General features: G+C 34.7%; 1 protein-coding gene across 2 annotated transcripts in view; it reads right to left on the minus strand.

Annotated features, from left to right (window-relative positions):
* NRIP1 (nuclear receptor interacting protein 1) overlaps positions 1-25,749 on the minus strand; it is a 92,206-nt gene that overhangs the window by 47,025 nt on the left and 19,432 nt on the right. For both annotated transcript variants that reach the window (XM_068546915.1, XM_068546914.1), the window contains exon 3: positions 971-1,094. The gene's annotated coding sequence lies outside the window, so the exon portion shown is untranslated. The remainder of the gene's footprint in view (positions 1-970; positions 1,095-25,749) is intronic.

Consider the following 25,749-nt stretch of genomic DNA (forward strand, 5'->3'; position numbering starts at 1 on the left):
TTAGTATTATCACTGTGCCAACCATATTATGCTTACAGGTAGAGGACAAATCTGGTTCAAAGTTGCCATCCCCCTTTTGAAACATCATGGCCCATTAAAAAAACACCATGAATTTAGGATGGTCTATCTGCTATCTCTCTTCCAAACAACTAATTACGAGCGCAATAATCAATCACCGTGCCTTTTCCCAGTTTACTTGTAGTTCTTCTGCCCACGCATAAGCAGCATAAGGTCCAAGAGCTTAAGACATGACAAATTCATTTAGGCTGTAGCTATACTAGAAAACAAGCAAGTTAATCCAAGTAGAATTAGCCACCCACTCATCTCTTTCTGTTGCACTGCCCACCTACTTATGACAATTTAATCAGATTTTTAAATCATTTCTCAGAAATGCTGATATAGTATCATTTGCCTTATAAGAGGTAACCATTTTATATAATTCAAAAAGTAATCACTGACTTATACTATAATAAGCCCACAATAACCAAATATACTTCTATTTTTCCTCCAAACAATAATTAACTTTTTAAATCTGAACTCAGATTGCTATTTTCGGTTTTCTATTAACTATCCATTTTCCCTTGTTTTTGGTAAAAACAAATTAAGCATCATCAACATAAATACTATTCTTTCAAACATCTCAATCCCTCTCTCCAGAAGTAATCTACTCCTGTGAATTCTCAAGAATATTGCTTGTGTTTTTCTTATGGCATTTAAACTCTTTCTACTGTTTGATTTTATTTACCTATCTATATTTATTCTTTCCCTGTAAGTTCCTTAGCTATGAGATTGTATCCTATCCACTTAAAAAAACAAACAAAAAACAGTGCCTAATGAAGTAATTTGCACAGATAAAGCACAAAATACAAATCTGGTGATTATAAGCTAATTGATAACTAAGAAAGGACTGTCTGAAATATATTAAAGTCATGATGATTAAGCCTTAAGAACTCAGGAAAAATATTCTCACCTTCTGTCTCCAAGGATTGAGTCTCTGCTTTCTGAGAAAGGAAACTGAGAAGGCTGTTGAAAAGTAGCTCTGATGCCATTTGGAGTCTTCAGATTCCCCACTCCTCCTTCAATCTAGTGTGTATCTTAAGAAGAGGAAAAAGATAGTTTGGCATCAATTCCAGACCAGATTCTGGAATATCTTTTGTGAAGTTCTGTAAACTTTTCTCAGTATCTTTTCTTGTTCAAGTTCAATACAGAAAGAGTCACTTGACAGAGAAACATGGACTGTTAATGAAATATAAATTGATCACTAAACGAAAGCAAAAGGTTTTTGGTTTCTAGATAATACATTTACTTGATAAAAGTAGATGCTTCAAGAAAACAAACTGTGAAAAAGGTTTATAGTTGCTAGGATGCACTTATTAACCTTTGTTAATTTCAAATTGCTATCAAACTAATTCAATTAAGTTACATGTAAAAATTCTAAATCCTCCCAAGGATATATTTCCAAAACTTTTTTAAAAAGGAAGAAAAAAAATAGCCAGTTTCTTTCATATTAAGCTTTGTCTGTTTCAAAATACTACCTATGTAACCTTCACAGCACAAAATTTGGTAATAAATATCAAATGTTTTATGTCCATAGAAAGACTTGTACACCAATGTCCAAAGCAGTTTTATTTTTAATAGCCAAAAACTGGAAACAACTCAAATGCCCATCAACAGGTGAATGAATTATGGTATATCCATACAATGGAATATTTACTATTCAGCAACAAAAAAGGATATACTATTGATATAAACAACAACATGGATGAATTTCAAAACAATTATGCTGAGTGCAAGAACCCAGACAAAAAGGAATACATAGTGTGACTCCATTTGCATAAAAATGTAGTAAATGCAAATTAATCTACAAGGAGAGTAAACAGATCAGTGGTTGCCTGGGGATAGCAGGGTGGAAAGGTACAAGAAGAAGGGATTACAAAAGAGTATTATCTTAATTGTGGTGCTGATTTCATGGGCGTACACACATGTCAAAAGTTATCAAGCTGTATGCCTTAAATATGTGCAGTTTATTATATGTCAATTACATCTCAATGAAGCGAAAAGAAATCATATTTCTTAAAATGTTGTATACCCCTTGATGTAGCAATTCCAAGTATAGGATTTATCCTAATTGGAAAAAAAAAAAAAATAGAGGATATGTACAAATATCTAGCTATAAGCATATCATCATGTACTACATAACCATTAAAATGTTATATAAGGTAATTAAGTTTCATGGAATAATATACTATATTATATATTACGTGATAAAAACAGGAAACAACATTATGTTCAGCATAACTGAATTTTTGTTTTAAAATTATACAAAAATAGAGTAATTATTTTTGCAGAACTGATTTTTTCTTTTCCTTTTTCCTGATTTATATTTTCTAGTTTCTTTACAGTAAATGTGTTATTACTTTTGTAATAAATAAAACAAATTAAAGGATGAAAACAGCAACAGCCTACCACTGTCCACTCCCTAGTATATGTATAAAACAAACACTCCTAGGATGTAGTGCACATTACAGATTTCTGGGTTATCATGTCACCCTCACCAGCGACCTACCAAACAATAGTGAGAAAAGGGCAGGTCTGACAGGATGAAATGGAGTCACAATTAGTAAGCTACATGCTTTACCAGTTACAAAGCACTTTCCTGGACATGACCTCACTGAATCTTCATAACTCAGTGAAACAAGCAGAGAAGGCATTACCCCATTTTATGGAGGAGAAACAAACAGTGTGTAGGACTGATTAAGTGTCATGCCCCAAATTATAGATCCTGGACTCAAACTGAGCCTTGACTATAAATTCTGATAGGAATTCTGAGAGAGTAGGGAAAAATCACTTCCGATAATCTATAACTACAAGGCCGTACTTTACCCGTGAACTTAAAAATAACCATATTTACAATCAATTTAGTATTTCTATTAGAATGTGCCAGGGGCCTTGGAAATGTCCTAAATTCCCAGTCCCCAACCTCAGAAGCTATACCCAAGACAATCCCATCTTGCCCCTTGTCAATGTTATAATCGTTCAATTTTTAGTCACATTTCTTTCCTTCTTGAAAAAAACATGTATTACCTTTTGTTTTCAAGTTGGAAAAGAAAGTAACCATAACTATATTTATGGATGCTGGGAGGAGTAACCTACAAGTTGATGTCAAAAGGTCTAACTTAATTTACTTTAAAATACCACCTTTTGGGGCTTCCCTGGTGGCACAGTGGTTGAGAATCTGCCTGCTAATGCAGGGGACACGGGTTCGAGTCCTGGTCTGGGAGGATCCCACATGCCGCGGAGCAACTAGGCCCGTGAGCCACAACTACTGAGCCTGCGCGTCTGGAGCCTGTGCTCCGCAACAAGAGAGGCCGTGATAGTGAGAGGCCCGCGCACCGCGATGAAGAGTGGTCCCCGCTCGCCGCAACTAGAGAAAGCCCTCGCACAGGAACGAAGACCCAACACAGCCAAAAATAAATTAATTAATTAATTAATTAAAAAAAAAAAAAAAAAAAAGAAGTTGCAAAATGTAATTAAAAAAAAAAAATACCACCTTTTGGGCCGTTATCTTTTTTGGCACATGAGCAGACAAGAAATAGTCTCTAAACAGGCATATTCACCAAAAAAAATGACCAATTCCTGACAAGAGTAAAAGTAAGTATCTTCAGAGGAGCTGGCTGGTATCTGCTGACAAGGCCTTGAAGCATAAGGAACCCTTCCTGCTACCACTCTTACCAGCACTCCCGGGACTGTGAGAAACCTAAACAAAAGGTAATGACCGCTCTCATATACTGGGCAGTTACTATGAACAGACACTGCACTAAACCCTTTATATACAACCCTATGAGATGATGATTATAACCCTCATTTTATAGATGAGGAAACTGAGCTTAAGTTACCCCAAATCACAAAACTAGTAAGAACTTAAAGTGGAATTCACACTCTGGTATATTTTACTTGAAAACAAGACAGGGCCTTGGCAGTTCTCTGGAACGTAATTCCTGACTTTTTTCTAGTACCACTCACTTACCATAGTCTCAATTTGGGTAGTGCAAAACACCTGGTAATAGTACATAAAGTTCACGAGTCTACATTTTTCCATGTAGAGAGGGAAAAATATTCAGTGCCCACAGTTTATGTCTGATACTTTGCCACATTCTAGAATTGTTTTAATGGTTGGTCTCTATTAAAGCATTATTATAACCCTTTTGAGCTCAAGATATGACCACAGGGAGGATAAATTAGAAGAATACTTAAATAAAAATTAGCAAAAGATAATATAAAATAAACCACTATCATAGATTATTAGGAAATGGAAAAATTAGCCTTAAATCCAAATCAATGAAATATGCCCGATGTGTTGTAAATCATGTAGGAAGGAAGCATGTCTATGAATAATAAGACATTCAAATAACTTTCTTACAATTATATTGTGGAGTATTATGTAATCATTAAAAGATACGTTTCCAAAGAATATTTCATGACATGATACAATGATCAGAATATGACTGCCAAGAAAGCAAGATACTAAACTATATATTTGATATTAGAACAAATTATCGGGGCAAGGCACTGTGCTAGGTTTTGGAATTACAAAGTGAACAGGACAAGTGCAATCCCTAGTGCTGAACTACTTACTCTTCACTTTATTCTTTGTGTGACTAAGGCCTCCAGGTTTTTTAGATACCAGCTTTTCCTCATCTCCTCACAGGAGCTTTTCCTCACAAAGTAGCTTCTTCTCTCTCTCTCTCTTATTTTGTTTAAACTCATTATTTTGTTTTCTGTTTCCTTCATTTCTTTTTTGTCTGTGTCTATTGAGATAATCATGCAGTTTTGTCCTACATTCTTTTGATAAGGTATATTACATTAGTTGATTGTTTCAAAGTGAAATAACCTTTCCTTTCTGGTACACATGCCTAAAACTGATAGCATACTTACTGGTGAAAGACTGAATGCTTTCCCCCTCTAACACTAGGGAAAAGGCAAGGATGACCGGCTCTAGCCACTACTATTCAACACTGTACCAGAGATTCTACTCAGTGCAATCAGGCAAGAAACATAAAGACATACAGATTGGAAAAGAAAAAGATAAAAAAACTCTTTATTTGCAGGCAACATGATCCTGTACGTAGATTATCCTAAGGAAGCAAACAAAACAAAACAAACAAACACAAAAAGCTATTAAAATTAAGAAAGTTTTGAAAAGATTGTAGGATACAAGATCCATGTATAAAACTTAATTGCATTTTTATATACTAGCAACAAACAATCTAAAAATGAAATTTTAAAAATTCCCCTCACTCACAATAGTAGCAAAAAATAAAAGACTTACAAATAAATTTAATTTAAAAATGCAAAAGCCATACACTTAAAATCCAAAACACTGTTAAGAGACATTAAAGGTCTAAATAAACAAAGATCCATTCCAAGTTCATGGATTGGAAGACTCAGTATTGTTAAGATGGCAATTCTCCCCAAACTGATCTATCAGAATCCCATCATGCTGTTTTTTTGTAGAAATTGATCCTAAAATATATATGATCATCTAAAGAACCTAAAATATCCAAACGATATTGAAAAGGCAGATTAAAGTTGAAGGACTTTACCTAATTTCAAAACTTACATAAAGCTCTAATAACCCACACAGTGTGATACTGGCATAGAGATAGACATTTGGATAATGAAACAGAATAGATAGCCCAGAATAAATTCTCACATTCATGGTCATTTGATTTTCAACAAATGTGCTATGGCAATTCAATGGGGAAAAAAAGTCTTTTTAATAAATGGCAGGAACAGCTGGATATTCACATGTAAAAATAAACTGATAGATAAGTATAAACATTTATCTCACAACATACACAAAAATAGTAACCCAAAATAGATCATGGCTCAAACTGTAAGAACTAAAACTACAAAACTTCTAGAAGAAAGCCTAAGGGAAAAAAAAAAATCTCGTGACCTTAGGTCAGGGAAAGATTTCCTAAATATGACAATAAAAGCTCAATCCATTAAAAAAATGGACTTCATCAAATTCTCCAAAAGACACAATTTAGATAAAAGACAAGCCCCATAATGGGAGAAAATATTTGCAAATATTTTCTATATATATTCTTTATCATGTATACATGATAAAGAAATGGTATCCAGCATATTAAAAGCCTTAGCCCTCAAGAATAAGACGATAAATCAATTTTAAAAAAACAGGCTAAAGATTTGAAGACTTCACCAAAGATACATGAATGTTTAGTAAATAACACAGAAAGATGCTCATCATCATGACCTATTAAGAGAAATGCAAATAAAACTACGAGATTTCATTATACACCCACTAGAATAGATACATATTTTTTTAAAAGACTGAATAATTCAAAGGTTAGGGAGGATAGGGAGAAACTGAAACCTTCACACACTGCTGATGAGACATAAAATAAAATAGCATAGCCTCTTTGGAAAACAGTTTGGCAGCTCCTTAAAAAGTTAAACATAGAGTTACTATATAACCCAGAATTCTTACTCCTAGGTATAAACAGAAGGGAAAACTTATGTCCACACAGAAACCTATATATGCATGCTTATAACAACATTATTCAAAACAGCCAGAAATTAGACGTAACCTATGTGTCTATCAACCAATGAACAACAAAATGTGATAATATTCAATACAATGGAATATTATTCAGCCATAAAAAGGAATGAACTACTGATATATGCTACAATATAGATGAACCTTGCAAATTATTATGCTTAGTGAAAGAAGCCAGTCACAAAAAAACATGTATTATATGATTCCATCTATGTGAAATATCCAGAATGGGCAAATTCAGAGACAGGAAGTAGATTAGTAATCACCTAGGGCTGAAGATGGAGGAGGATAGGAGTGACTGCCAATGGGTATGGGGTGCCTTTCAGGTTCATGAAAGTGTTCAAAAATTCAATGGTGGTGCTGGCTGCACACCCGTGTGGCTATAAAGAACACTTTAAATGGGTAAATTTTATGGTATGTAAATTATCTCAATAAAGCTGTAAAAAAACCAAGATGATTAGCTAGTAATTATTAAAACATCAAAAGTAATTTCAGAGTAGAAACCTGGACTTCTAATCTGACTTACTTGCTTTTGAGCATGTCTGACATTTAATCTGAACAGGTTTTAGTATTCAACTGATTGTAACTAAATATAAATCACATAAAAAAATCAACTGTGTTTTTACACACCAGTAACAAACAGAAAATAACATTTAAAAAATATCCAACAAGAAAATGTATCTAAAGAACAGAAGTAACTTGTAAATATTGCAAATTCTATATGGAGAAAATATTGGAAGACATTATTAAATACAACCTAAATAAATGGGATGACATACCATGTTCCTGATAGAAAGACTAATACTATAACGTGATAACTCTCCTCAAACTGAACCAATACATTGAATGCAATGCCAATCAGAATCCAAAGGTTTTATAAGATGATTCTAAAATTTACAATGGGACAGCAAAAGCCCATAAGAGACAAGCCATCCAACAAGAAAAAGCATACTGTACAGAATGTGCTCTACCTAGATGGAGGCTTATTTTAAAGCTTTACCCGTTAAGTTAGTGTGCTCCTGGAAAAGAGACAAACTGACCACTGGAGAAGAAACAGACCTTCACACATAAGGAAAATGATATTTAATAAAAGTTGCATTGCAGACCACTGAAGTAAGGAGGAATCATTCAATAGTAGTGAAACAACTGGTTATTCATTTGGGGGGAGAAAAAGGAATTGGATCTCTACTATATAATATATAAAAAATAAATTCCAGAGGAATTCAAGTTTTAAGGAGAGAAATCAAGTCTCTAACATTTTTAAAACAAAATATAAGAGATATCTTTATGAACTCAGCGTAGCGAAGGTTTTCTTAGGACACAGAAAGGGTTAACTGTAAAGCATATGATTAATAACTTCAACTGCATCATACTTAAAAACTTCCATTCGTCAACAAATACAACAAAGAAAAGAGAAAAGATAAACTACAATACCACAAAGCACGTCGCCAAGAAAGATTTTGGTATCCAGAATATGTGTGTGTGTCTGTGTGTGTGTGTGTTATAACATTTTAATTAAAAGTGCAAAGGGGCATCCCTAATAAGGGGAGTCAGAGCCCAAGCAGGATGAGGCAGGTGTCCATGGTGGAGGGAGGGGACAATGTGGAAGGGTGGTTTAGGGTGGGCAGAACCCTGCACGGCAGTGGTCCAACGATGGGTGTCAACGCCTGACCAGGGTGCCCATAAAAAGATGCACGATGCACCATGCTGTGCAATGTAGGAATCCAAGTGGGGTGAGGAGGGCTTCCACATAAGTGGCTTTGAAGCTCAAATAGAACTGTGGGGTGGTGGAGGGTCAACGGAAACGGCAGATCGACCACAGACAGGGAGACTGATCAAGTAAGTAAGCAAATTTAGGATAACAATAGGCAAGTTTCCCACTGTTAGAGAGGAGGTACAAAAAAGGGAAAAAATGTGGTTTAACTCTATAATATGGGAATGAAATTGGAGGTAGCAATATGGTCGAGGAATGACATGTCAAAAGGACACAGAAGCCAACTTGAAGGGGATCCCACCGGCTAACTCAGGGTAAGATGAGCAGCAAAATAAGTAGCAACAGTAATGCATTATAGCTCATCGAATAACACACAGAAGCATGTAATCACAGTGATACAAATAAATTAATTAATTAAATGAGAGTCTGACCAGGAAGGGGATATTTACAGTTTCAAAGCACCTTCACACAAAATAATTACTAATTACAGAGGAAAAATGAGTAATTTCACAGTCGAGAAACCTGGCCAACATCCTCTGAATCAAGTAATCCAAGTGAACTTCAACAGTAACAGGTCAAAATGAAACCAGGTGCCACCTTACAAGATGAGAAGAGAAGACACAGTGTAACATCCGTGATATTCCTGCCAAATATTCATAACCTACATCTAATCATAAGGCAACAACAGACAAACCTAAAGGAAGAGACATTCTATGAAATAACTGGCCTACATAGTCTTCAAAAGTGCCAAGGTCTTGAAAGTCAAACAAAGGCTGAAGAATGGTTTCAGATTGAAAAAAAGACTAAAGAGATGTGACAAGTAAAATGCAAGGCGTGATTCTAAATTGGAACCTTTTACTATAAAGGACATTATTGGGACGACTTTTGAAAAGTGAATGAGACCTGAGGATTAGACGGTAGTAATGCATCAGCGTTAATTTCCTGATTTTAATGGTTTTTATTGTGGTTTTTAGGAAAATGTTCTTGTTTGTAGGACATATACACTCATTTATTTAGGGGTGATGGAGCATCAAATCAAATCTGCAGGGAAAAAAATGTATCTTTACTGTACTTGCAACTTCTCTGTAAGTGTGTTATTTTAAAATTTAAAACTGTTTTTAAATAACTGCATTTAATGCACGATCTTAAGTACATTAATGGACAAAAGGCATGAACAAGCATTTTGTGTAAGAAAAATACCAGTGTTGAGTATCACATGAAAAGATGTTCAACTTCATCAGCAATCAGAGAAAAGCAGATTAAGACCATAATAAGATGCTATCTTGCAGCCACGAAATTAGGAGAAGTTAAGAAGCCTGACAATTCTGAGTTTTGGCAATGATTTGGCTCAACAGGAGGTTCTGATACATTGCTAGTGGAAGGTAAATTGGTCCAAAGACTTCAGAAAACAATTTGGCATTATTTCATACAGTTGAAAATTCTCTATGCTTCTACTCTTAGGTATTTATCCTCAAGTCTTGCACGTGTACACCAGTACGCATACAAATGATTGCTGATACACACACACAGACACATCTGTATCAATGTATAGATACATCAAAATAGATATATCAAAAATGAATAAAACAAGCAAACAAAAATCTAACAACAACAACGCAGGTGTCCACCAATAGGACAGTAAATAAATTCATACAATGGAGTATTACTCAGCAGTGAAATAAATGAACTACAATTACGTTCAACAATATAAATAAATGTCAAAGAAACACAATGAAAAAAAGTCTCAGAAGACTACACACAGTATGCTACCAATTTTACAAAACTTAACAAAAAAGTAAAATTAAACAGCATGCTATTTAAGAAACCATGTGAGAATAAAAAGAAAGTAAATGATTAACACAAAATTGAAGAGTAGCTGGGGGTCAGGGAGGGCAGTAAGGGTAAAGGTATAGGCAAGGAGAGGCACATGCTGACAGACGCAACTGTATCAGTAAAGTTCTGATCCCATGCTGGTTGGTGGGTTCTCAGGAGATCACTTTGATATTGTGCTTCATAATTTAAATATATTCCTTGTTTATATCATTCATGTTTACATAATAAAAAAGTAAGCTGCTATAAGAGTTTTACTTTGACAAGAATCTGTTTAGGCAAGCATCTTAATCATTTGCACATATGAACAAATGCTAACTGCTAGGCAATAGATTTTGCAAACTCTCCTTTTTTTAAAAAACAAAAGCAAAGGAGAATATAAAGAAATACACTCCAAAGAACTTGAAAGTAAATTTGTAGATTAAAAACTTATAGCTTGGTCAATCAAAGAATGAGGCTAATTCATATCTACCATCAATTTGGTCTCAGATAAAACTAACATAAATGCTTGCTTAATTACTGTCAATTTGCAGAACTCTCTCATGAGAGATGGTCATTTTGCAAAAATTACTTAACATGAGAAATAGGTAGACTGAAGTAATTCAGTACACTTCATGTTCTGAACAAACAGATTTCCCCTCTAAATATACACATTTTCCCACACTGGTCATATAGGCCAAAGGTCATATATTCACCATGATTGGCCAAAAGTGTGATGAGAAAAGCCTCATCCATTTTAAAGAGCAATATTTCTTTGCTCAATAAATAATTTCTTGTATTTATTACACAGTACTTTTATCTGACAAAACAATTATAATTCCGTTTTCTCAACAACCTCACATTATGGATAGGGCACATTTTATCACGCGATGCCGACTACTTCAGGTCCCATAATTTTTTTAAGTTTTTAAATAAATGAGAAATGATAATGTTCTAAATCAAATTTTCTACCTAAATATTTCTTGAGCACCTATAATATGAAAGGTACTTTACAAGGTGCTTCTCAGCATTTTATGTGATGCACGCAGATTGAAAACCGTAGCTATGTGCGGCATCCTTGTTAAATGTAAGTAAGTGCAATAATCTGGTTAAAAGACATCTTGGACTAATCCCTCTTCAAAAGAAAAGCCATTCATACGGATAAACTCGCCTAAGATATACTATACTGATCTTTCTCCTGACTTTGACCACTACTGAACAATACGCCTGCGCATTAGCTATAGGCTGCACAATACTGAGGAAGTTGGGGTGTGGGAGGATAACCTGGGCAGTTAACAACACACGTCTTTAGAAGGATCACTTATTGCATCACGTTCAGAGTAAACAGACATACACTAAATCTGTACCATCGGTCCCTGTGGTATATTTCTTCTTTTAATGTGTATCTTTTTTTTTAATGTGTATTTTTAACATGATTTGGGGCTTCAAAACAGAGGTACTGACTCAAGGAATAAATATATTTAATATGCAATTTTTGAAACTAAAATATAGTAGGCACTAAATAAATGCTCAGTGTATAAATGTTTCTTTGAATACTCTATTTTAAAATTAGTTCCAGTGTTTCCCTGTATTTGTTCAATGGAACGTAAAATAGTCCTCCTCCTGCATAACACTTTATTTCCCCCTTTTGTATTCTCTCCTTATTGCTGTTGTTTGAATATGTATACATTTTTAAAGCCTTTTCCTGTTATTAATGGCCAAAGTCAGCCTTTTAAAAATATATATATTGATCTGTCTTCAAGAAATATTTATATACATAATTGTTTATTGGACATGTCAAATTTAATATGTCAATAACTGAGTTCTTGTTCTTCCTGATCTCAGATAATATCAACTCCATTCTTCTAATTGTTCAGGCCTCAAACCCTGGCTGCCATCGTAGAGGCCTCTTCCTCTTCCCACAGCTCACATCCAATTCCTCAGCACATTCTGTGGGCTTTCCATTAGAAATATTCAGAATCCAACTACTTCTTACTGCTCCCATCCTAGTCACCATCATTCCTCCTCGATTATTACAAAAGCTTCCTAACTGGTTTCCTTGCTTCTGTTTTTAATGCCCCTTTGGCCCATTTAACACAACGGCCAAAGTGATTATGTAAAAATGTTACACTGGGTCACTCCTCTGCTCAAAACTGTCTAATGGCTTCCCCCTCTGACCTCACGTCCTGTGATCCTTCCTTATTCACCCCACTCCAGCCACAGGGCGTTTAACTGGAACACTCTTCTCCCCAGAGAGCTGCATCATCAGCTCCCACGCCAACTCAGCCTTTACGCAAGGCATCTTCTGGGTGAGACTTCCCTGGACATAATCTGAAATTGCACACACACCCCATCCCACACCTCCCATGTTCCCTTCTCTAATTTTAATTTAGCACTTGTTAATAAGAGGTCATGAAATTGAATTGCTTTATATTTTTGTCTATCTCACCAATAAAATGTAAGCTCCAAGGGGCCAGCAGTTTCCCCCCTTCTGTTCACTGCTCTAGCCTCAGAGCCTCCCCCTTTCTTACTTGCTGGCAGAACACTCCACCCTCTTACCCTTAGAAGGTGGATATTGATTAGGTCAAGCTGCTTAAGGCAAGTAATGTTCACTCTGCCAAAAAGGGGTTTAGGCACAGGCCTATGATACAATTATGGCCAATGAAGTTTACTAGAAAATGTTTCTCCCCACTTTAAAAAAAAAGTAGCATGGAAAAATAGCTATCTTGCAACCATGAAGAGTGACATTGTCAAAACACTCAAGATGGCAGAGAAGAAATATGGAAAATACCTTGTGGGTCCTTGATAACGTTATTATGACAATTAATTAACGACCAGTACTCTAGACTTCCTGTTGGGTGAGACAATATACTCCTTACTGTTTAGGCTATTTTTAGTAAGGTCTTCTATTACTTATATCTTAATCAGCACAGAAACATTTTTCAAATATTCAGTTTCCCGAAATGCGTTAAGTTGAGCTAAAGTGAAGATGGATGTCGGATGTTTTCTCCCTTTTCTATGCTGCATGCCTAGAGAACATGTCATATGACAATAAACAAGATCTCTCAATGTGAATCATATTTTCTCATAGGAATGACTGTATAAACAATGCGTTTGTTCTTAACTAAGAATTGAAAATAAACATATAACCAAAGCAAAGGCATTCCGAATATAGAGCTTTAAAATACTTAAAATAATAAAATTATACTCTAAACCACTATATGCCTAGCCAGATTCTGCAAAACTATTTAGTGCTCACCCAAAGAAAGGAAGAAAGCGAAGGAGAGTGAGAAAATTAGGTGGTAACGAGGTGAGGAGGTCCCAAGGCCAAATAAAATCAGATGATGAATTAAATAAAATAATTATGTTTCCTTTGTGTGTGAACACACACTGGAAGGCAGCCACTTCATTCATTTGAGATGCACCCCTTCGTCCCTGATTGCAGAAGAAGGTGGGTTGACGGTCAGTTAAAGTTTGAGTCAAAGGGCTTAGAGTCATCAGGTTTTGCTTTTTAACTCAAAGCCAACCCATTAGTCATTAACAAAGCCCAAACTACAGCTATTGAAAACTAATAACTCTTCATGTTCTCAGTATAACAACCTACCAAACCATACTGTCTCCTCATAAAAGTCTTATGAACTGAAAATTACTATAAGGTAAAATCCCTATACCACTGAATAACTTACTCTAGACATACTGGGCCCAAAGTAGAGGATATAAAAAATTAACTTTATATAGAATACACTTAACTCTATCCTAAATATTATACCTATAATATATGGTAATTATATAATTAGCAATCTTTTATTAGCTGTCATTTTGAAAAATTATTGGACGAATTACAGCTCTAAATAAAATTATTGAAAGCTGTTGAGAAAAGCAGAGATTTCCTTTAAAATCGTCTCACCATATTTTACAACAGTAAACAAAAGCAATACAAATTATTGTGTTGGTGAAACTTCAGAAAGCAGTCATGAATCAACTTAACTGAGGACTTTAATGCAGAAAGTTCATCTGATCATCCTAGGGTTGACTATTATTGACCTCTGGTACAATCTTTGCCTCTTCCTGCTCTACCTTGTTTTTTCTTTGGGTCACTCCACATACAGGAAATGAAACAGGAAGGAAAGCAGATGCACGAATAAAGACTGGATTAAAAGTACAAAGCCATGGAGTGACCACAAAAATGGATGCTGTCGTAGGCCATTCAGGGTGCTATAATGGAATACCATGGGCTGGTATTCTATTACAAGACAACAGAAATGCATTACAGTTTTGGAGGCTGCAAAGTCCAAGATCAAGCAGAGGGCGGATTGCCTGGGGAGAGCCTGTTTCCTGGTTCACAGCCAGCCATCCCGTTCATGAGGGCTCTTCCTTCATGACCTAATTACCTCCCAAAGGCCCCACCTCCTAAAACCATCACCTTGGGTGAGTGGGTGGGAGCGCTGTTAGTATTCCAACATATAAATTTTGCGGGGGACACACATTCAGACCGTAGCAGATGCAGTGTAAACATCTATTTTTACAAAACATAAACTAGGTGCCATTTTTGCTACAAGAGATTCAGAGCATTGTAGTATTTTATTTTAATGTAATTTTAATGTAATGTATTTTAATGTAATGTATTTAATTGTAATGTTATACAAATAAAAAGAAAAAAGCATTTACTCCCAAAATTCCAACATTAACCATTCAATCAAAAAAAATTAGGAACTATATTTCCCACAAGTACTCAAGGCTGCGTCCAAAAGTTATCTATCTGTGGCCTAAAAGGAACAGCTAAAAATGACTACAGACCATGTGCCAGGAACTGCATTGCGCTTTCTATGGTTTAATTCCTTTAATTTTCAAAACAACCCTGTAAAATTATCCCCATTTTACAGATGGGAATGCTGAGCCTTAGGAGGCAAGATTACTAGCCCAAAGCCAACAGTCACTAAGTAAGTGCAGAGTTAGGATTCACACTTGTTCAAAACCATCACACACACACCACAGTGTCTCAATCCTTGTCGAATTCAATCCACTTACCTGTAAATACTGCTTTGACTTGAATATGGTTTTCTAAAGACTTTTTAAAAGCCACAAATATATTTCTATATTTTAATGACTCTCAACATGGAATGCAAGTTTTTAAAACAACTATTTGGAGGGTTAATGCCCAGCTATTATGATTAACTTTTATTAACTAGATGGCAAATAATACCAGTTATTGACAACAGTGTTAAGTCATGTATAAAATAGATATTATGTAACTTTACGGATGAAGAAACTAAGGCTCAGGACAGTGGAGTGGGTTGCCCAAAGTCATACAGCAGGTCAGGAGTACACCATGATTCCGATTCACGTCAGTGTTCCTCTACAACGCATTCCACAGACCACTGCCCAGTAAAGGCTCCACCATGGCAAACCAGTTGCCTTGGTCAACTGGTCTCCTGATCATTTCATGAAAAACTAATAGTCTATTTTCAGATCACCAGTCAAATTTTCTGCACCTAGAGCTACGCTGAAGACACAAATATATATACTAGTCCTTACGGCCCCCACTAGCCTCTTTAAATAAAAATACCTTTCTAGGGTAGACTAGTTTCTGGCAATTTCTATGAACAAATTCACCAAAAACGGTTGACCCTTGTTTGGAACTACATGGGTCCACTTACATGTGGATTTTTTTCGATAAATATATTGGAAATTTTTTTGAGATTTGTGACAATTTGAAACAGCTTCAGACAAACCACCTAGACTAGAAATATCAAAAAATTACGAAAAAGGTATGTCATGAATGCATAAAATGTATGTAGATACTAGTCTATCCTTACATAGGCATAAGGTGAGTGATATTTAACGTAAAATTAATAATGTGTTAATTTTGTTTTATAACTTTGCCTTCAAAGAATTACATAACTGTACAGTATGCTCCCCGAACATGAGTGTAATACGGTATGCCATAAAAATTTTATAAGGATTCATTCATTAGTGTATAGGCTGGGCTGCCGTGAAACAACTGTGTTGATTACACTAGGCTACCATAAAGCTATCATACTGTTCTTCGTTGTCAACGCACGAATTGTTATATCTGTAAATAAATATGAAATTTTCACGTGATCTTTTCATGTTTGATGTCTAATGTTAATAAAGCATACAACACCTATAGCATTTTACATCATATAAGACAATATTGATGTAGGTACTGACAGACAATTCATCTTAACAGATGATGTAAACTTAGCATATGGATGAATACAGCACAGTACTATGCATTTTCTCTTCCTTATGATTTTCTTAATAACATTTTCTTTTCCCTAGCTTACTTTATTGTAAGAGTACAGTACATAATGCATTTAACGTACAAAATACGTGTTAATTGACTATTTTATCGGTAAGGCTTATGGTCAACTGTAGGCTATTAGTAGTTAAGTTTTGGGGGAATCAAAAGTAATATGCAAATTCTCAAATGCACAGGGTGGGGGGCTGGTGACCCAACTCCTGTCTGGTTCAAGGGTCAACTGTACACTGTTTTTGTTACCACCACAGCATAAGCATCCTGAATTTTCCTTCCTGGAATAAAGCCTGTTAAACCTTTTTGCAGGAAAATCTGTATGACTTTCTAAGTATCAAAAAGCTGAGGAAATGTTGGTACTTTAAAATAAATCTTGACCCAGTAAGAACTGGCGCTAGGTCTTTTATTTTCTTGCAGTCAGCAAAAGTACAAATCTATAAAAATTCAAATAGTAGTTAAGGGCATGCATTTTGAAGTACTTACATGTGGGGTGAGTCATTTCACAAACTCATACGTACTGAAAAAATGTTTTTAATCTGGATATGTGAGCAGAAATCACTTTTAAAACCTATAAATGCTGTACAATGAAAGAAAAAGCAAGTCCATGTGGGGTTTTACTAATTGTTCTCGGGGCGGAGGGGGTGGCGGAAATCATTACTGGCTGTTACGCACCTTGCTTTATAGTTCAGATGCATTCAGAAGCTGCTGTTTCTAACCCTGTATTAATCTAGATCTTTGAAAATCAAATGATGGCCAGTTTAATCACCCAGCAAAAACAAGCAACTGTGTATGTGGAGGGTAAGATTAGAGGAAGTGGAGAGAACTGGGTCAGTAGGTGGCAGATGTTAACTGGTTCAAATTTGAAAGGCGTTCAAAAGTATAGACCAGAGTTTATGAAAACTCTTAAAGTGGAGGAGAAACAAAGAAAGAACAATGCAAAATGTGTGTAAGAAAAGATCCTAATTTAGAAGGGTGTGCTATTGAGTAAACAGTGGTCATCCAAAAACTTATTTCTTTTGAAAAATATAGAATTAACAACATTGTCAATAACATGTTATCTTTCTAGAACGTTACACTGGTGACAACGAACTTTATTTCCTCATTTACTTTGTGGACTATTCCTGTGATGTAGGTTGTATCCTCGTTTTACAGATCAGGAAACTGAGGCTCAGGTTAAGCAATTTGCTAGCAGTCCCCATGGAGAGCTATGGCTCAAATATAAATCTTATGATGCTAAGACCAGCATTTTCCTCATCACATATTGAACTGTGGCCATGATGGTGGCAGCTCTTTAAGTGTCTGCGTAAAGAGGTAAAAGAGAAATATATCCCTTGGGTTAATTATTTTTTTTAATAAAACAAAGAAAGAAAACAACTACTTCTGCCTTCTCTCAGGAGAAAATGGGAATCCTATCCCTAATAAATGTTTTCTTTTAAAATACAAGCTTATAAGCTAGTGACTGGTGATCATGTGATAAGCCTATCAGAATAAAAATCTAAATGCTGAAACTTGAATGTTTTAAATAGTTCACATAGATTTATTTCAGACAGTTTTGGTGGGAAATAAAAAAGCATGATAATCTTCATTCTACATTAAAGTAACCAAGAGGAAAAGACGTTACATTATTTTGTAGAAGACTTAAGCTAAAATAATAGTATTCTGTGGTCACCAGACTAGGTTTAAACTGGATGTGACTTTGTAACAAATACTGTCATGACGTCTTCACCCTTAACAGAAACTCATGGGAGTACTTAAATAAAATGAAAATGTTATCCATTTCTTATTTCTTGAAATTACCGTGAAAATGGCAGCTTAGCATGAACTCAGTATTAATACAAAAACTCCATGCACATATTTTTAATATACTTGTCAGTGTAACTTTAATAATTTTCACTGTCAGGTTATATCTATTTCTATTAGAATAAACACAGACTTTCTTTCAGAATTTCTGTCTGTAATATAAAGTAAAACCAAGCCTTAAAAAAAAAAAAAAGGCTTAATATTTTCTAAACTTTATACCCTAGGTCATAAAGTAAGGGTTCTTTATACTGACTGCCTAAAAGCATCCAGGCGGCCTATAAGGTTAACTTCCCAAGCCTCTTTAGTGGTCAAAAGAATGTTATCCAAACTGCGCATCATATCTTGTTATGAGTAAGGAAGACTCAGAAACCACAATCATTGCCTCCTCCTTACAAATTCAGTTTCTGTTACCACTTTGTGTCACCAATATCTGAGCATTTAAATACAGAAGACCATAACAGGCCCACATTTTCAGGGCCTATTTTATGTGTGATGACAGCATTCATGGTTTAAGATGCTGGTCTTATGAAACTCATCTCCCCCTGAACCTCAACCTACCTCTTTCTTTAAGCTAATTTACAGCTATCATCCAGGTATGCATGGCATTCAGATTTTGTTTTTGAGGGGAAAAAAATCTCTGAAAGACAGAAACTTCTTCTATTCCAAAATACTGTTCTTAGCACCAGAACTTATCCCCAATCAAATAAAAAGCTTTTCGCAAATTCAGTCCTGTTTAAAACCTGCACTAGCCAGGTAAGCTATTTAGTTTTAAATACTCCTAGGAAATAGAACTGACAGGGATGGGGTCACCTTTGAGAAATTTATGGAAATCTGTGAAAAGATGCCCTTCAAAAAATGTATTTAACCCCAATGTAATTCAGTATGAGGAATTAAGGATCAATTCTGGAAAGTTAACAAAAATTTTAAATTCATTCATCTTTGAAACTGTTGCAGTCCAAAAAGTTAACTCATTACTTTCACCAAAGGCATCTGGATTTTTGTTCTTGTTTCAGATGAACAGTAAAGAGATTTATTAGAATACACATTCAGCTAACATTAAATCAATCTTGCCATCATTCAGGTAAGGAACATTAAAACAACATTCTGTATATTTCACATTAAGTTAAGCCAAAGAAATTTATATACACAACAAAATACAGTTTGGGTATTATCACGAACACTTGTATCAAACTCTGGAACCTACAAATTTCTGACATACACGCTATCGTTGCATCTTCACACAAACCCCAGGCAAAAACTACTGCACAGTAAGTTTAAATAACTTGCATAATATACAATGAATACAAGATGAATTTTTAAATCCTTTGATTGTCTCTAAAGCTCCAGGGTATATACCCTGGAGTTGTTTTTTTCATCAACACTTCAATTTATCACCCTGTATCACCCTGTATATGGGAGGCATCAAGCTGTGCTTTGTAAATCACAGTTTTATAAAAGATATGGTCCCTTCCCTTCAGAAGTTTACACTCTTGCTGGAAAGACCAATAAAATAATGTCATGTGAATGGTACTCATCAACTACTGAGAAAGTGCAAGAGGGCATGTGTTCCTTTCTTTAGGGTGATCATACAAATCACAGGATGGGTAGTGTTCTGGTAAAAGAGAACTAGAGACAGAAGAAGATCACAACACATCTGAGATGAAGATGGCAAAAACTGTGGCAGTTTAAGAAGTGTGCAATTAACACGCTCAAGGATTAGGCAAATGGAATATGATGCAGGAGCCGGGTAGAAACAGGACTTGGCCTTTATCTTGTGGGCAAAGGTCTTTGTGTTCAGGGTAATGATTATGTCTTCAGAAAGTTTTATTGTGCTGTAGTGTGTAGAACATATTGGATAATAAAAACTAAAAGGTAAAAGACCCGTTAGAAAGCTACTATAGTAACTGTCTAACAGGTATGAAGAAGTACTAAAGCTTGAATTTAGAAGATGGAGGTGGAAAAAGAAAGAAATCAATCTCATAATTCTTCCTGTTCTAATAAAAATGATTATAGAAATAGTCATATACATGGTCGCCTGCTACCATGTGTTGAATATATAAAGGCATAATATAAAACCAAAAACTTGCAAATAGACTTGCAGGAAAGACTTTGCTTAAGTCATCTCATAAAGTTACCTATCCTATAATGGAATAAACATTATAACACCTCCTTTGAATGTATTCTAGAGTAGCAAATACCATTTCTTAATACTGTAAGTCTCTGTTTACATTTTTATACTATTTTAAAAACATTTATTGTAGATGACCCCGAACTGAAATTTTCAAAAACTACAATTAGAAAATATCAGTATAAAACGGAACGATAACCTATACTTTACTATATAGAAACTACTTCTTAAAAACCACAAGGTCTGCCTGATTCATACTAATTTTAGGATACCAAAATACAATGAATGTCTCTATATTTTACAGAAACACAGGATATCTCTTATAAACGTATTTCTCAAACTGATTACCAATATTTTATGACGAAACGGAAAAATGCACATATGTATACTCCAAAGATAAATTACCTGACCATAATATTACACTCTATTTGTGGAAAACCTCATATTTACATATTACTTTTAATAGGGATATACATATCAGTTTGATGAATAAACTACTTTCAACTAATTCAAATTATCAAAATGTATTATTACAAATATAACTGAAGATTTTTGTTTTCTCTTCCTTTAAATATTCCCTGCCCCAGAAAGTCCATAAAGGCAAATTTTCAGGAGTGAAAAATAGTGTATCCTCCTCATATATTCAATAAATATTTAGTCAATAAATACTTATGAGCTACTTCTAGATGTCCAGTGTTCTCTTAAACCACTTTATTGAGATATGATGTAGATACAAAAAGCTGTACATATTTAAGGTATACAACTGATGGGTTTAGATCTAAGTATACATTTGTGAAACCATCACCGTTATCAATACCATAAACACATACATGACCTTCAAAAGTTTCCTCCCGCCCTCTTTTTGTGTGACAGGAACACTTAACATTACTCTCAGCAAATTTTTAAGTATAAAATACACTATTGCTAACTATAGGTAATATGCTGTACAGTAGATCTCTAGGACTTGCGTAATTGAAAGTTTGTACCTTTTGACCAACAGCTCTCTGTTTCTCCCTCCCACACTTCCTGGTAACCACCATTCTACTCTCTCCTTCTATGAGTTTGATTCTTTTAGATTCTTCATATAAGTGGGGTCATGTAGTATTTATTCTTTTGTATCTGGCTTATTTCTCTTAGGATAATGTCCTCTACGTTCATCCATGTTGTCACAAATGACAGAATTTCTTTTTTTTTTTTTAAGGTTGAATAATATTCCACTTTATGTAGATACATTTTCTTTGCCCACTTATATGTGAATGGACATGTGGGCTGCTTCCACGTCTTGGCTATTGTAAATAATGCTGCAAAGAAATAAGAATGCAAATATCTCTTCAAGATCCTGATTTCACTTTCTCTGGATATATACCTAGAAGTAGGATTTCTGGATCATATAGTAGTTTTATTTTTAAGTTTTTGAGGAACCTTTATACTGTTTTCCAGAGTGGCTATACCAATTGATGCCCAGAATTATTCTAGGTTCTTTCAGATATATCAGTGACAAACACAACAGAAAAAGATTCCTGCTCTCAGAGCACTTTCATTCTAGAAGGGGAAAACAATCAATAAACAATTAATTTAAAAAATTCATAGTATTTTAAAGGTGATAAGTGCTGTGGAAAATGAAAAGAGAGTGGAGATGCAGCTCCCACTTTGAGTGGAGTGGTCACCAGCACAGGCCTCATCAAGGAGATGCCATGGCCTTATCAGCTAATGCAAGAACTTTAGTTTTACTATAACTGAGGTGAAGGCTTTTATAAGTAGAGGACTGATTTTCTTTTTTTAAAAAATACCATGTACTATTACAACTGGGTGCCAAAAAGTATAGTTGACTTCATTTAAAAGGGAGGAGGGAGTGCTATTAAAAAACGTGTTGGTGGGAATGGCTATAAAAAAACTACCTTATATCAGGAACCCAAAATAACCACTAACACATGTGATTATGGCCAGTATTGCTTACTGGGCTTTACCGCTTATGACAGCCCTCCACACATGACCATTTTCACAGACTAGTAGTTCCTTATTCACATTCCGAATTCTGAACACTAAAAAGTTTAAAGCAAACCAATCTGCTAGCAAAATCTGACCCAAGTTCATGTGAGACAACTGACAGCTCCTGCTTCACCTCACCTGGCAAATATATACATGAAGAAACATTAACCCTCAAAACCTAGGTAAACTTTAAATATCCTCATTAATGAAAAGTCATAGGTACATCTATATGTATACATACAACCTTTTTTTAGCTGCCCTATTTTACTCAGAAGATAGTGGAGTTACATCGTATGTCAATTTATCATATTAAAAGTAAACCAGCCATGCTCAAAAAAACAAAAAAACAAACTAAAATTCTATCTAGCATATAACCTAGAGGAAGATGGACAATGTTGATCTGTTGTTACAGATTGTGATTTTACACTTTAAAGGTATGTATTTTTCATACAAATGTCCTATAAACACTGGCTAATTGCTGTATCTCATGTTCAACCAAAAACAAAACAAAAGAACAATGTTATTTATTCCAACACTGAAGGAAACAGGCTGTTTGAGACCTACTGAAACATACTATATTAGAATCTGCATGGCATCTTTCTACTGAATTTTTTAGGATAATTTTAACTAGATATGAATTAGACTAAAGCACTATCTCTAAAAAAATCCGAGATGTAACTTTATAACCATGCTGTCTACAAGACACAGGTGGCTACTGAGTACTTTAAAACTGACTAGTCTGAACTGCGATGGGCTGTAAAGTAAAAATAGGCCCTGAATTTCAAAAACTTAGTATGAGAAAAAAGAATGTAAAATATCTCATAAATTTATACTAATTAAGCAATGGAATAATAGTTTTCAGATGTTGGGATAAATAAAATATTGTATTAACTTCACTAGTTTCTTTTTCCTTTTTTTAAACATTCCTACTAGAAAACTTAATATTTGAGCTCACATTATATTTCTATTCAACAGCTCTTCTCTATAATAAAGACTGAGAAAAAGATTAATACAAAATTTCTCAAGTACTTATGTTCTAGACTGAATAGTTTCACTTTATATCACCAAACAGAGTAATACAAACACAGATAAAGGTAGCAAGAAACATTCATCAGAAACTCAAGTGCATCTACGGTTTTAGATATTCAAAGAGGTATCCAAAAAATTCAACAATAAAGTAAAAGTCTTCATTATATGATATGTCTAATTTGTTTCAAAATCCACTTTCAGTATTTCCTTAGTCATAAGTATGTGTAGGAGGGTTCTATGTCCTATTTCCCTTCACTAGAGTTAGGGTAGATCTTAAGTTTCATGAACCAAACACATATCATAATGGAATCAGAAAACAGACAACTTAATTTTAACAGATGGGAAAATTTCATAACTGCTAAAAAACAACTTTAGAGTTTACGTAAAGTTGGAGAAAAGTCCATTTCACAATAAGAACCATCATTAGTAAAGATACAGATTGACATTTCCTAAATATCCTTAAAAGTGCTCCAAGTACCTATTTACTGAAGTTAGACATATATATACTCCACCACATAGCAGTTCCATTCCTGTGCATATACTTATCAGAAATGAATGCTTATTTCTACCAAAAGATAAAAAAAGGTCATAGCAGCCTTATTTTAACCCCAAACTGGAAAGATATTCCATGTCCATTTACTGTAGGAGGGATAAGCGATGGTATAATCATACAATGGAATATATACGACTGGGCGGGGGAGAGAGGGCGATGATACACACATGGATGACTCAAAGACATAACGTTAAAATCAAAAAAATCAGACACAAAAGAGTTCATACTACATGATTCCAATTGTATAAAGTTCAATAACAGGCAAAACTAATCCAAGATAAAAGATGCCAAAGACTGGTTTTTCTGTTGGGTGAAGGCAGTACTGACCAGGAAAGACACCAACAAACCTCCTGGGGTAGGGTGTAGTGTAGTTACGCAGGGTACGCTTACGTAAAAAAATCTCTGAACTAGCAAGTAAGAGTGCCAATTTAACGACATGAAGTTAGACTTCTGTAAAGTGTTTTTTTTTTTTTTTTTTAATAAAAGTAACTTTTTTTAAAAAAGGGCCTGACATATCATGAGTTATTTTCAAAAGAATTACTTAAAATCAATTCTTATTCAGAATTTACACAAGAATTTCTCTACTCAACCCTACAACTAAACTTAATTTCTTTGCCATTTTTTATTAATAAAAACTAGTAACCAGTTCAATTCTATCCAACCTACTCTTAATTTTGAGACTACCTGATAAATTTTCATAAATGGATAATTCCCAATGGCTTTAAAAAGTGTAATAATCTTCTCTATAACTAATAGTTATAAACTATTTGAATGTTTATATCTTTAAATATGTAATTATAATAGTTAATTCTTAGTTTAAAAAGATAACTTTAAACTCCACAAAATTCAGGGTTTCTGATCGTATCCTTTCTTTCATTGATAACGCATACATAAAAATTAAATTTAGTATTTGGGAGTTCACTAGAAGTCCTTTTACAGTCCTAATGTGTTTATTTAGATTTCTTATTTGCTTTTACCCTCCCCCTCTGACAGGAAGAGGGAGAAAATGCTGTTTTGCTAATAGTGAATAACCTTGAGCATACAGAGTTCAATACAATGTTCTATGGAAATATAAAAGACTATATTCATCCAATCCTAGAAACTCATAGTGCTTGACAAGCGATTATTTAAGAAAATTTGTAAAACTGATTTTTGTGTCATTTCATGTGAATATAAATCATGACTATCCAGTTAATAGAGTAATATGTACTCAAAGAAGTTGACCTATTCACTACAACAAATATATTATCTTATTAAATGTATGTATGCATTCTTCCTTCATCTGTGTCTATTCCAAGCAAGACAGCTGCCAAGTTTTATAAAAGACAAACACAAGACTTGGGGGGAGGTATCAAGGTGGACACCAAGAAGGAAACCCTGGGGTATGGCTGAAGGGAACTGTGTCCACCACTGACCTTAACCAAATCGGCTGGTGTATCCACACGGGCTCTTAGGGTTGTAAAGGACAGAAACACAAAACAGGTAAGTTTCTCAACTGACAATCTTAATATCCTTCCTTCCTAGTAATACATCACATGTCCTGGGACTCAGGGTCTATGAGCAGATTAATTATTATGCTGCACCAACCTAGACACATGTGATAATGCAGAGGGAACTTAGCAGATGGATGTTCAGAGGCAGAGTCAGGTGACCTGGCTGAATATGTCCACGGGCCCTGATGAAAATACAGATGGCAGCTGGTCCCTACGCTAGAAGGTAGAATTGTTATAGGCAGGAAGAACTTTAAGACTGCCTGAATGTTTAATGTATATTTCACATGGTCTTAGATAAACAGAAACTTTTTATAACTCATTTTCAAATCAAAACATTCTTTAAAATAGTACTATGCTGAAAAGGTAAAATGTAA

The sequence above is a fragment of the Eschrichtius robustus genome, chromosome 6, assembly GCF_028021215.1.
Source record: "Eschrichtius robustus isolate mEscRob2 chromosome 6, mEscRob2.pri, whole genome shotgun sequence".
Classification (NCBI taxonomy): Eukaryota; Metazoa; Chordata; class Mammalia; order Artiodactyla; family Eschrichtiidae; genus Eschrichtius; species Eschrichtius robustus.